Here is a 12,564-nt window from a genome sequence, read left to right on the forward strand (position 1 = left end):
AGAACTGCAAGTTTCATGGACTTCCATCTGAAGATCCTTTTCAGTTCTTAACTGAATTCTTGCAGATATGTGATACTGTTAAGACTAATGGAATAGATCCTGAAGTCTACAGGCTCATGCTTTTCCCTTTTGCTGTAAGAGACAGAGCTAGATTATGGTTGGATTCTCAACCCAAAGACAGCCTGAACTCTTGGGATAAGCTGGTCACGGCTTTCTTAGCCAAGTACTTTCCTCCTCAAAAGCTGAGCAAGCTTAGAGCTGATGTTCAAACCTTCAGACAGAAAGAAGGTGAATCCCTCTATGAAGCTTGGGAAAGATACAAACAGTTGACCAAAAAGTGTCCCTCTGACATGCTTTCAGAATGGACCATCCTGGATATATTCTATGATGGTTTATCTGAGCTATCAAAGATGTCACTGGACACTTCTGTAGGTGGATCCATTCACCTAAAGAAAACGCCTGCAGAAGCTCAAGAACTCATTGACATGGTTGCTAATAACCAGTTCATGTACACTTCTGAAAGAAATCCTGTGAGTAATGGGACACCTATGAAGAAGGGAGTTCTTGAAGTTGATACTCTGAATGCCATATTGGCTCAGAATAAAATATTGACTCAGCAAGTCAATATGATCTCTCAGAGTCTGCATGGAATGCAAGCTGCATCCAACAGTACTCAAGAGGCTTCTTATGAAGAAGAAGCTTATGATCCTGAGAACCCTGCAATAGCAGAGGTGAATTACTTAGGTGAACCTTATGGAAACACCTATAACTCATCATGGAGAAATCATCCAAATTTCTCATGGAAGGATCAAAAGCCTCAACAAGGCTTTAATAATGGTGGAAGAAACAGGTGTAACAATAATAAACCTTTTCCATCATCCACTCAGCAACAGACAGAGAACTCTGAACAAAATACTTCTAATCTGGCAAACTTAGTCTCTGATCTGTCCAAGGCCACTGTGAGTTTCATGAATGAAACAAGGTCTTTCATTAGAAATTTGGAAGCACAAGTGGGCCAACTGAGTAAAAGGATCACTGAAATCCCTCCTAGTACTCTCCCAAGCAATACAGAAGAGAACCCAAAAGGAGAGTGCAAGGCCATTGACATAAGCACCATGGCCGAACCTACAAGGGGAGTGGAGGACGTGAATCCCAAGGAGGAAGACCTCCTGGGATGTCCAGTGATCAATAAGGAGCTTCCCTCTAAGGAACCAAAGGACTCTGAGACTCATCTAGAGACCATAGAGATTCCATTGAACCTCCTTATGCCCTTCATGAGCTCTGATGAGTATTCCTCTTCTAAAGAGAATGAGGATGTTACTGAAGAGCAAACTGCCAAGTTTCTTGGTGCAATCATGAAGCTGAATGCCAAATTATTTGGCATTGATACTTGGGAAGTTGAACCTCCCTTGTTCATCAATGAACTAAGTGATCTGGATCAACTGACATTGCCTCAGAAGAGACAGGATCCTGGAAAGTTCATAATACCCTGTACCATAGGCACCATGATCTTTAAGGCTCTGTGTGACCTTGGTTCAGGAATAAACCTCATGCCCCTCTCTGTAATAGAGAAACTGGGAATCTATGGGGTGCAAGCTGCTAAAATCTCATTAGAGATGGCAGACAGTTCAAGAAAACAGGCTTATGGACAAGTAGAGGACGTGTTAGTAAAGGTTGAAGGCCTTTGCATCCCTGCTGATTTCATAGTCCTGGATACTGGAAAGGAAGAGGATGAATCCATCATCCTAGGAAGACCTTTCCTGGCCACAGCAAGAGCTGTGATTGATGTTAACAGAGGTGAAATAGTCCTTCAATGGAATGAGAACTCCCTTGTGTTTAAAACTCAAGGATCTCCCTCTGCAACCATGAAGAGGAAGCAGAAAAAGCTTCTCTCAAAGCAGAGTCAACCAGAGCCCCCACAGTCAAACTCTAAGTTTGGTGTTGGGAGGCCACAACCAAACTCTAAGTTTGGTGTTGAACTCCCATATCCAAACTCTAAGTTTGGTGTTGGAGAGTTTCAACAATGCTCTGAACATCTGTGAGGCTCCATGAGAGCCCACTGTCAAGCTATTGACATTAAAGAAGCGCTTGTTGGGAGGCAACCCAATGTTTATCTAACTTTTATTTTCATTGTTTTTCATGTTTTCTTAGGTTCATGATCATGTGGAGTCACAAAATAAATAGAAAAATTGAAAACGGAATCAAAAACAGCAGAAGAAAAATCACACCCTGGAGGAGCATCTGTCTGGCGTTCAGCGCCAGAACAGAGCATGGTTCTGGCGCTGAACGCCAAAAATGGGCAGCTTCTGGGCGCTGAACGTCAGAACAGGCATGGTTCTGGTGTTCAACGCCAGAAATGGCACACAAATGGGCGCTGAACGCCCAAAATGGCCACCAACCTGGCGCTGAACGCCCAGAGTTGAGTACAAAGGCATTTTTACATGCCTAATGGGTGCAGGGATGTAAATCCTTGAACACCTCAGGATCTGTGGACCCCACAGGATCCACTCAGGATCTGTGGACCCCACAGGATCCCCACCTACCTCCACTCACTTCTTCTCACCACTCTCTTTCTCACAACCCCATAAACACTCTTCCCTAAAAACCCCTCACCAATCACCTCAATCTCTCTTCCCCACTAAACCTTCACCACTCACATCCATCCACTCTTCCCCATAAACCTACCTCATAAACTCCACCTACCTTCAAAATTCAAAACCAATTTCCCACCCAAACCCACCCATATGGCCGAACCTTAACCCCCCCTCCCTTCCCTATATAAAGCCCTCTATTCTTCATCAAATTCACACAACACACCCCTTTACACCCTTCTTGGCCGAAACCACATCTCCCTCTCCCTCTCCATATTTCTTCTTCTTCTTCTTCTATTCTTTTGTTTATTGCTCGAGGGCGAGCAATATTCTAAGTTTGGTGTGGTAAAAGCATAAGCTTTTTTGTTTTTCCATTACCATTGATGGCACCTAAGACCGGAGAATCCTCTAGAAAGGGGAAAGGGAAGACAAAAGCTTCCACATCCGAGTCATGGGAGATGGAAAGGTTCATCTCCAAAGCCCATCAAGACCACTTCTATGATGTTGTGGCCAAGAAGAAGGTGATCCCTGAGGTCCCTTTCAAACTCAAAAGAAATGAGTATCCGGAGATCCGACATGAAATTCAAAGAAGAGGATGGGAAGTTCTAACAAATCCCATCCAACAAGTCGGCATCCTAATGGTTCAAGAGTTCTATGCCAATGCATGGATCACCAAGAACCATGATCAAAGTAGGAACCCGAATCCAAAGAACTATGTTACAATGGTTCGGGGGAAATACTTGGATTTTAGTCCGGAAAATGTGAGGTTGGCGTTCAACTTGCCAAACATGGAAGAGAACGCACGCCCCTACACAAGGAGAGTCAACTTTGATCAAAGGTTGGACCAAGTCCTTATGGACATATGTGTAGAAGGAGCTCAATGGAAGATTGACTCCAAAGGCAAGCCGGTTCAACTAAGAAGATTGGACCTCTGTGGCTAGAGGATGGTTGGAGTTTATTCAATGCTCAATCATTCCCACTAGCAACCGGTCTGAAGTTACTATAGACCGGGCCATCATGATCCATAGCATCATGATTGGAGAAGAGGTGGAAGTTCATGAGATTATACCTCAAGAACTCTACAAGGTGGCTGACAAGTCCTCCACTATGGCAAGGTTAGCCTTTCCTCACCTCATCTGCCACCTATGCAATTCAGCTGGGATTGACATAGAGGGAGATATCCTCATCAAAGAGGACAAGCCCATCACTAAGAAAAAGATGGAGCAAGCAAGAGAGCCCATTCATGGAGCTCAAGAGGCGCAAGAAGCTCATTACCATGAGATTCTGGAGATGCCTCAAATGCACTTTCCTCCACAAAACTATTGGGAGCAAATCAACACCTCCCTAGGAGAATTGAGTTCCAATATGGGACAACTAAGGGTGGAACATCAAGAGCACTCCATCATGCTTCATGAAATAAGAGAAGATCAAAAAGCAATGAGGGAGGAGCAACAAAGACAAGGAAAAGACATAGAAGAGCTCAAGGACATCATTGGTTCCTCAAGAAGGAAACACCACCATCACTAAGGTGGATTCATTCCTTGTTCTTGCTTTCTCTGTTTTTCGTTTTCTATGTTATGTGCTTATCTATGTTTGTGTCTTCATTACATGATCATTAGTAGTTAGTAACTTTGTCTTAAAGTTATGAATGTCCTATGAATCCATCACCTCTCTTAAATGAAAAATGTTTTAATTCAAAAGAACAAGAAGTACATGAGTTTCGAATTTATCCTTGAACTTAGCTTAATTATATTGATGTGGTGACAATGCTTCTTGTTTTCTGAATGTATGCTTGAACAGTGCATATGTCTTTTGAAGTTATTGTTTAAGAATGTTAAATATGTTGGCTCTTGAAAGAATGATGACTAGGAGACATGTTATTTAATAATCTGAAAAATCATAAAAATGATTCTTGAAGCAAGAAAAAGCAGCAAAGAACAAAGCTTGCAGAAAAAAAATATATATATAGGCAAAAAAAAAATAGAAAGAAAAAGGAAAAGCAAGCAGAAAAAGCCAGTAACCCTTAAAACCAAAAGGCAAGGGCAATAAAAAGGATCCCAAGGCTTTGAGCATCAGTGGATAGGAGGGCCTAAAGGAATAAAATCCTGGTCTAAGCGGCTAAACCAAGCTGTCCCTAACCATGTGCTTGTGGCGTGTAGGTGTCAAGTGAAAACTTGAGAGTGAGCGGTTAAAGTCAAGGTCCAAAGCAAAAACAAAGAGTGTGCTTAAGAACCCTGGACACCTCTAATTGGGGACTTTAGCAAAGCTGAGTCACAATCTGAAAAGGTTCACCCAATTATGTGTCTGTGGCATTTATGTATCCGGTGGTAATACTGGAAAACAAAGTGCTTAGGGTCACGGCCAAGACTCATAAAGAAGCTGTGTTCAAGAATCATCATACTGAACTAGGAGAATCAATAACACTATCTGAACTCTGAGTTCCTATAGATGCCAATCATTCTGAACCTCAATGGATAAAGTGAGATGCCAAAACTATTCAAGAGGCAAAAAGCTATAAGTCCCGCTCATTTGATTGGAGCTATGTTTCATTGATAGTTTGGAATTTATAGTATATTCTCTTCTTTTTATCATATTTGATTTTCAGTTGCTTGGGGACAAGCAACAATTTAAGTTTGGTGTTGTGATGAGCGGATAATTTATACGCTTTTTGACATTGTTTTTAGTATGTTTTTAGTAAAATCTAGTTACTTTTAGGGATGTTTTCATTAGTTTTTATGTTAAATTCACATTTCTGGACTTTACTATGAGTTTGTGTGTTTTTCTGTGATTTCAGGTATTTTCTGGCTGAAATTGAGGGACTTGAGCAAAAATCAGATTCAGAGGTTGAAGAAGGACTGCTGATGCTGTTGGATTCTGACCTCCCTGCACTCAAAGTAGATTTTCTGGAGCTACAGAACTCGAAATGGCGCGCTTCCAATTGCGTTGGAAAGTAGACATCCAGGGATTTCCAGCAATATATATTAGTCCATACTTTGGCCAAGAATAGATGACGTAAACTGGTGTTCAACGCCAGCCTTCTACCCAAACCTGGCGTTCAGCGCCAGAAAAGGAGCCAAAACCAAAGTTGAACGCCCAAACTGGCACAAAAGCTGGCGTTCAACTCCAAGAAAGACCTCTACACGTGCAACACTCAGGCTCAGCCCAAACACACACCAAGTGGGCCTAGGAAGTGGATTTATGCATCAATTACTTACTCATGTAAACCCTAGTAGCTAGTTTATTATAAATAGGACCTTTTACTATTGTATTAGGCATCTTTGATCAGTTGTATGCTATCTTAGATCACAATAGGGGGCTGGCCATCTCGGCCATGCCTGGACCTTCACTTATGTATTTTCATACGGTAGAGTTTCTACACTCCATAGATTAAGGTGTGGAGCTCTGCTGTTCCTCAGAGATTAATGCAAAGTACTACTGTTTTCTATTCAATTCATCTTATTTCGCTTCTAAGATATCCATTCGCACCCAAGAACGTGATGAAGGTGATGATTATGTGTGACGCTCATCATCCTTCTCCCTTATGAACGCGTGCCTGACAAACACTTCTGTTCTACATGAATTAAGCTAGAATGAGTATCTCTTAGATCTCCTAACCAGAATCTTCGTGGCGTAAGCTAGAATGATGGCGGCATTCAAGAGAATCCGGAAAGTCTAAACCTTTTCTGTGGTATTCCGAGTAGGATTCAATGATTGAATGACTGTGACGAGCTTCAAACTCGCAAGTGCTGGGCGTTAGTGACAGACGCAAAAGGAGGGTGAATCCTATTCCAGCATGATCGAGAACCGACAGATGATTAGCCGTGCTGTGACAGAGCATGTGAGCATATTTTTCACTGAGAGGAGGGGATGTAGCCACTGACAACGGTGATGCCCTTGCATAAAGCCAGCCATGGAAAGGAGTAAGACTGATTGGATGAAGATAGCAGGAAAGCAGAGGTTCAGAGGAACGAAAGCATCTCCATTCGCTTATCTGAAATTCTCACCAATGAATTACATAAGTATTTCTATCCCTATTTTATTATATTAAATTCGAAAACACCATTATCCATTTATATCTGCCTAACTGAGATTTACAAGATGACCATAGCTTGCTTCATACCGACAATCTCCGTGGGATTCGACCCTTACTCACGTAAGGTATTACTTGGACGACCCAGTGCACTTGCTGGTTAGTTGTATCGAAGTTGTGAACCATGGTATTGGCACCATGTTCTTGGCGCCATTGCCAGAGACAAGAAAGAGCCATGAATTTTACATAATTAAAGTGTAATCACGATTACGCGTACCAAGTTGCTCACGTTGCCAGGGATTGTTCGAGCCTGGACATCACAATTTCGTGCACCACTTGTCTTCTGTTTGTTTATTCGCAGGAACAGAGACAAGGAACATCTCTTAGACTTTGATTCTGAACCCGAAAGAACTCTCAGGCGACGTTTGCAACAAGCAAGACTTTACAAGGCTGCAGAATCCACTATGGATCCTAATAATGCTGTTAATGCCAATGTGACAAATCCGAATGAGAATGAGCCACAAAGGAGAGTGCTTGGCTCTTACTCTGCTCCTACTGCAGATCTTTATGGAAAAAGCATTGTGGTGCCTCCTATAGCTGCGAAGAACTTTGAGTTGATGCCACAATTGGTCACCCTGGTACAACAAAACTGCCAGTATCATGGTCTCCCCCACGAAGACCGAAATCAATTTATTTTTAATTTTCTACAGATTTGTGATACTGTGAAGACGAATGGAGTGAACCTAGAGGTGTACAAACTCATGCTCTTCCCATTTGCTCTGAGGGATGAAGAAAAGCTATGCTAGATTCTCAACCCAAGGAGAGTTTAGATACTTCGGACAAGGTTGTTATAGAGTTTCTAACTAAGTTTTTCCCACCAAAGAAGCTGACTAAGCTTAGGGTGGAGGTTCAGACCTTCAGGCAGAGGGATGGTGAAACTCTTTATAAAGCTTGGGAGAGGTACAAGCTACTGATTAAGCAATGCCCTCCGGACATGTTCTCCAAATGGACCCAACTAGACATCTTTTATGAAGGCTTGGGCGAAATATCCAAGATGTGCTTAGATAATTCTGCAGGTGGTTCATTACACAAGAAGAAGACACCGGAGGAGACTATTGAGCTGATTGAATTGGTTGCTAGCAACCAATATTTATACTCATCTAACAGGAATCCTGTGAACTCTGAGGCTCCTCAGAAGAAGAGTATTATAGAAGTATAAGCTCTTAATGCTCTTCTTGCTCAGAATAAGCTTTTGTCTCAGCAAATAATTCTACTTACTCAACAGATGGGTGGCATGCAAGTCTCAGCTATCAACACCCAAAATTAACCTCGATAGGTCCCTTATGACATGACAGGTAATTTTGTGCAAAATGATAATTATGATTATGCTCAATGCTCTTCTGAACAGGTCAATTACATGGGGACTGGTCCTAGAAATCCCAATAATGATCCATATTCTAAGACATACAATCAGGGATGGAGAAATCACCCAAATTTTGGATGGAGGGACCAACCTCAGAGAGCTCAGAACTTCAACAATAATTCTCAGGACGGCTTCCAACAGAACAATCACAATAACTACCAATTTCAGTCTCAGCAGCAATAACCAACTCAGCAGGCAAACTCTAAATCAGAAGAAGATTCTAATTGGGAGATGATGAGGAGTTTTATGCAGGAAACTAGAGCCTCCATTAGAAACTTAGAGGTGCAAATGGGTCAATTGAGCAAGCAAATACCTGAGAGGTCTGCAAGTACATTTTCAGTTGATACAGTGGTGAACCTAAGAGAAGATTACAAGGTTATTCAATTGAGAAGTGGTAAAATAGCTAGCTCTGAGACAAGGGCCAATGAAGAACTAGTTGAGAAGAAAGCTCCAGAGGAGAAGAAGGAAGAAGCGGAGCACGCCCCTCTAAAGCGTGCAGACAACCCGTTCCCTGACTCTCTTGACAAGTATCCTACATTGCCAAAGGCTCCTGAATACAAGCCAAAAATGCCATATCCTCAGAGACTTCAGAAGGCTTCCAAAGAAAAGCAGTTCTCTAAATTTTTAGATGTCTTCAAGAAGCTATAGATCAACATTCCTTTTGCAGAGGCTCTTGAGCAAATGCCCCTTTATGCTAAATTTATGAAAGAATTGTTGACTAATAAAAGGAATTGGAAGGAGCAAGAAACTGTGGTGTTAACCAAGGAATGTAGTGCTATTATTCAACATAAAATTCCTGAGAAAATGCAAGACCCAGGAAGCTTTGTGATTCCTTGCACCATTGGAGATGTCACCATTCAGAGAGTTTTATGTGATCTTGGAGCTAACATCAATCTCATGCCACTTTTAGTGATGAAAAAGCTTCAAATTGAGGAGGTAAAACCCACTCGTATTTCTCTTCAACTTGCTGATCTTTCTATTAAATTACCTGTGGGTGTTGTTGAGGATTTACTTGTCAAAGTAGGACCTTTTATTTTTTCTGCTGATTTTGTTATATTAGACATGGAAGATGATGTAAAATCCTCTATTATTGTTGGTAGACCTTTTTAGCTACAGGTAAAGCTCTGATTGATGTGCAAAAGGGTGAATTAACCTTGAGGGTCAATGAAAAACAGGTGGTCTTTAATGTTTTTGAAGCCCTCAAGCACCCTAATGATTCTGAAGGGTGTATGAGAATTGATGTTGTTGAGCCGCTTGTTTGAGAAGTACTGGAAGCTGAGGTACTTGATGACATTCTGGATCCTAGTTCTGAGTATGAATTAGTTGAAATTGATAATTCACCACCCCAGAAGATTATAGTACACACGCCTAAAGCAGAGGAGGAAGCCCCAAAGTTTGAGCTCAAACCTTTACCTCATTCTCTAAAATATGTGTTCTCTGGTGAAAATGATTCCTATCCAGTGATTATTAGATCTTTCCTGAAGCCTGAAGAGGAAGAGGCGCTTGTTTCAGTGTTCAGGAGCCATAAAACAGCTCTTGGGTGGACCATTAGTGACTTGAAGGAGATTAGTCCAACCAAGTGCATGCACAATATCCTTCTTGAAGATGATGCTAAACTAGTTGTGCAACCACAAAGGAGACTCAATCCAACTATGAAAGAGGTGGTCCAAAAAGAGGTAATGAAACTATGGGAAGCAGGTATTATTTACCTTATTTCTGACAGTCCTTGGGTAAGTCCTGTGCAGGTAGTTCCCAAGAAAAGAGGGATGACAGTGATCAAGAATGAAGAGAATGAGCTTATTCCTACAAGAACAGTCACAGGATGAAGAATGTGTATAGACTATAGGAGGCTCAACACTGCTACCAAGAAGGATCACTTCCCCCTGCCTTTCATTGATTAGATGCTTGAGAGGTTAGCTGGTCATGCTTTTTACTATTTTCTTGATGGATTTTCTGGATATAATCAAATTACAGTGGACCCTCAAGATCAAGAGAAAACAGCATTCACATGCCCCTTTGGAGTATTTGCCTACAGGAGAATGCCTTTTGGACTTTGCAATGCTCCAGCAACTTTTCAGAGGTGTATGCTTTCAATTTTTTCTAATATGGTTAAAAAGTTCATTGATGTATTTATGGATGACTTTTCTGTCTTTGGTAATTCTTTTGAATTATGCCTTAAGCATTTATCTCTGGTCTTGAAACGGTGTCAAGAATCAAACCTTATTTTAAATTGGGAAAAATGCCATTTTATGGTTACAGAAGGTATTGTTCTTGGACACCAGATTTCAAGTAAGGGAATTAAGGTTGATAGAGCAAAGGTAGATGTAATTGAAAAATTACCACCACCAGCTAATGTTAAGGCAGTCAGGAGTTTCTTAGGTCATGCAGGATTTTATAGAAGATTTATAAAGGATAAACCTTTAAGCAACCTGTTGGTTGCTGACGTTCCTTTTGTCTTTGATGCACGGAAACTTGTCTCTCAACAAATTTCCCTCGGAAAGTATACCGAATTGTCGTCAAGTAAAAACTCACAATAGAGTGAGGTCGAATCCCACAGGAATTGATTGGTCAAGCAACTTTAATTGGAGGAATGTTCTAGTTGAGCTAAGCAGAATTTGATTGGAGAGTTGCAAAAAATTAACTGGCGGGAAAGTAAATGGCAGAAAGTGTAATTACTGGAAATAAAAAACTGAATGTAAATAACGGAAAGTAAATTGCAGAATCTTAAATGGGGAATGGGGAAGATGAACATAAAAGTAAATGGCAGAAAGTAAAGAGAATGGGTAAGATCATAAATGGGGGATTCATTGGGTTTAGGAGATGTTGTATTCTCCAGATCAAGTTCATTCTCATCTCTTCCTCAATCAATGCATTCATTGATCTCCTTGGCAATCTTAAGTGATTGCATTCCAATTCCTTGGTAACCCAATCTCTCAAATCTTGATCAATAGCCAATTCCTTGGTCTAATTACTCAAGAGAAGAGATGAAGTATGGTCACTGATTATACCACATGTATTCCTAAATCAAAGTATTGGTAGGATTATATGTTACCATATCCACCCAAACCCCAATTTGGTCCAACATGAGAAAGCATTTCTAGTATGATCTCTTCATTCCTCTTCCAAGGTCCGAAGAGATCCAAGTATGAATAGCTTCTTTTCCAAGATAACTACCCAATAGGATGAAGATTGAAAGCTTTCTAGTAAAATCAAGAGAAAAGAAAGAAGAAGAATAATGAAAACTATTATTGATCCATCAAATTACAACAGAGCTCCCTAACCCAATGAAAGGGGTTTAGTTGTTCATAGCTCTGGGAATGGAAAGCGTAATTGTAAAGTACATTATGAAAACTAAAACTAGAAGTTGCAGAGAAAGTAAAGTATACAGAGTGTAGTTCTCCAAAATGCCAAAAGCTCCCTTACTAGTTCAAAACTACTCCTATATATACTACTCTTCTGACCTTCTAGTTGGCTCTTCAAGTCTTGGAGATGGGCCTTTGGATCTTAAGTTGAAGCAGTTGCAGTCTTCAGTGGGCTCATCTTTGCTTGCAGAGACAATGTGAGTTAGGCATGGACGTTAGTTAGGACGTTAGTGGTGTTAACGTTAAGTGAAAATGTGGGTTCGAGAACGTTAGTGATGATCACCTTTTTCACTAACGTTCCTAACCTAAGATGGTCCATGTTAACTTCAATGTTAGTGGCACTAACATGACCACTAACGTTGCCTCTTGGTCCTTCGCAAACGTTATTGGCATTCACCTTTTCCAATAACGTTTGCATGTTGTCTTTCCTTCCTACATTAGAGTCCACGTTAGTGTAGCTAACGTGACCCCTAACATGGGCATGCCTCAGCTTCGAGAGTGTTAGTGACACTTACCTTTGTCACTAACGCTCCAAATGCCCCTTCTCACATCAGTGCCTCACGTTAATTGTATTAACGTGGCCACTAACGTGATGGTGATTGCCATCTCCAACGTTAGTGACAAAGGTGAGTGTCACTAACGTTGGCTCATCATTTCTTTCCTCCACATTATCTTCCACGTTAATGTAGTTAACGTGGCAACTAACGTGGCTAATAGTGGCTTGGTCCAACATTGGTGACAAAGGTGAGTGTCACTAACGTTGGCACTTCTTTGTTCCTTCCACGTTAGAGTTCACGTTAATGTAATTAACGTGACTCTTAACGTGGCTAAGTGTGCCCCTTTTTTCAACGTTGGTGGTATTCACTTTTACCATTAACGTTGGAGCTTTACTTCTCTTCCACATTAGCTTCCACGTTAATGTAGTTAACGTGACAACTAACGTGGGCTATGATGGCTCACGAAGGCGTTATTGGCGATCACTTTTCTCATTAACGTTGCAAGCTAGCTCCCATTCCACGTTAATGGTCACATTAGTTAGACTAACGTGGCTATTAACGTGGCATCTTCCTTACTTCCTTTATCCTGAAATCAAGCAAGTAAAGTGCATCAAAGCTAGGTTCTAACTCATGAGATCATGCATCATCCACTTTATCATTC

General features: G+C 41.1%; 1 non-coding gene across 1 annotated transcript; it reads right to left on the bottom strand.

Annotated features, from left to right (window-relative positions):
• Positions 1–248: 248 nt before the first annotated feature.
• On the bottom strand, positions 249–356 carry LOC112725192 (small nucleolar RNA R71). The gene has a single exon (XR_003164316.1). It is a non-coding gene; the product is annotated as a small nucleolar RNA R71 (small nucleolar RNA).
• Between the last annotated feature and the right edge of the window lie 12,208 nt (positions 357–12,564).

The sequence above is a fragment of the Arachis hypogaea genome, chromosome 11 (genome assembly GCF_003086295.3).
Source record: "Arachis hypogaea cultivar Tifrunner chromosome 11, arahy.Tifrunner.gnm2.J5K5, whole genome shotgun sequence".
Classification (NCBI taxonomy): Eukaryota; Viridiplantae; Streptophyta; class Magnoliopsida; order Fabales; family Fabaceae; genus Arachis; species Arachis hypogaea.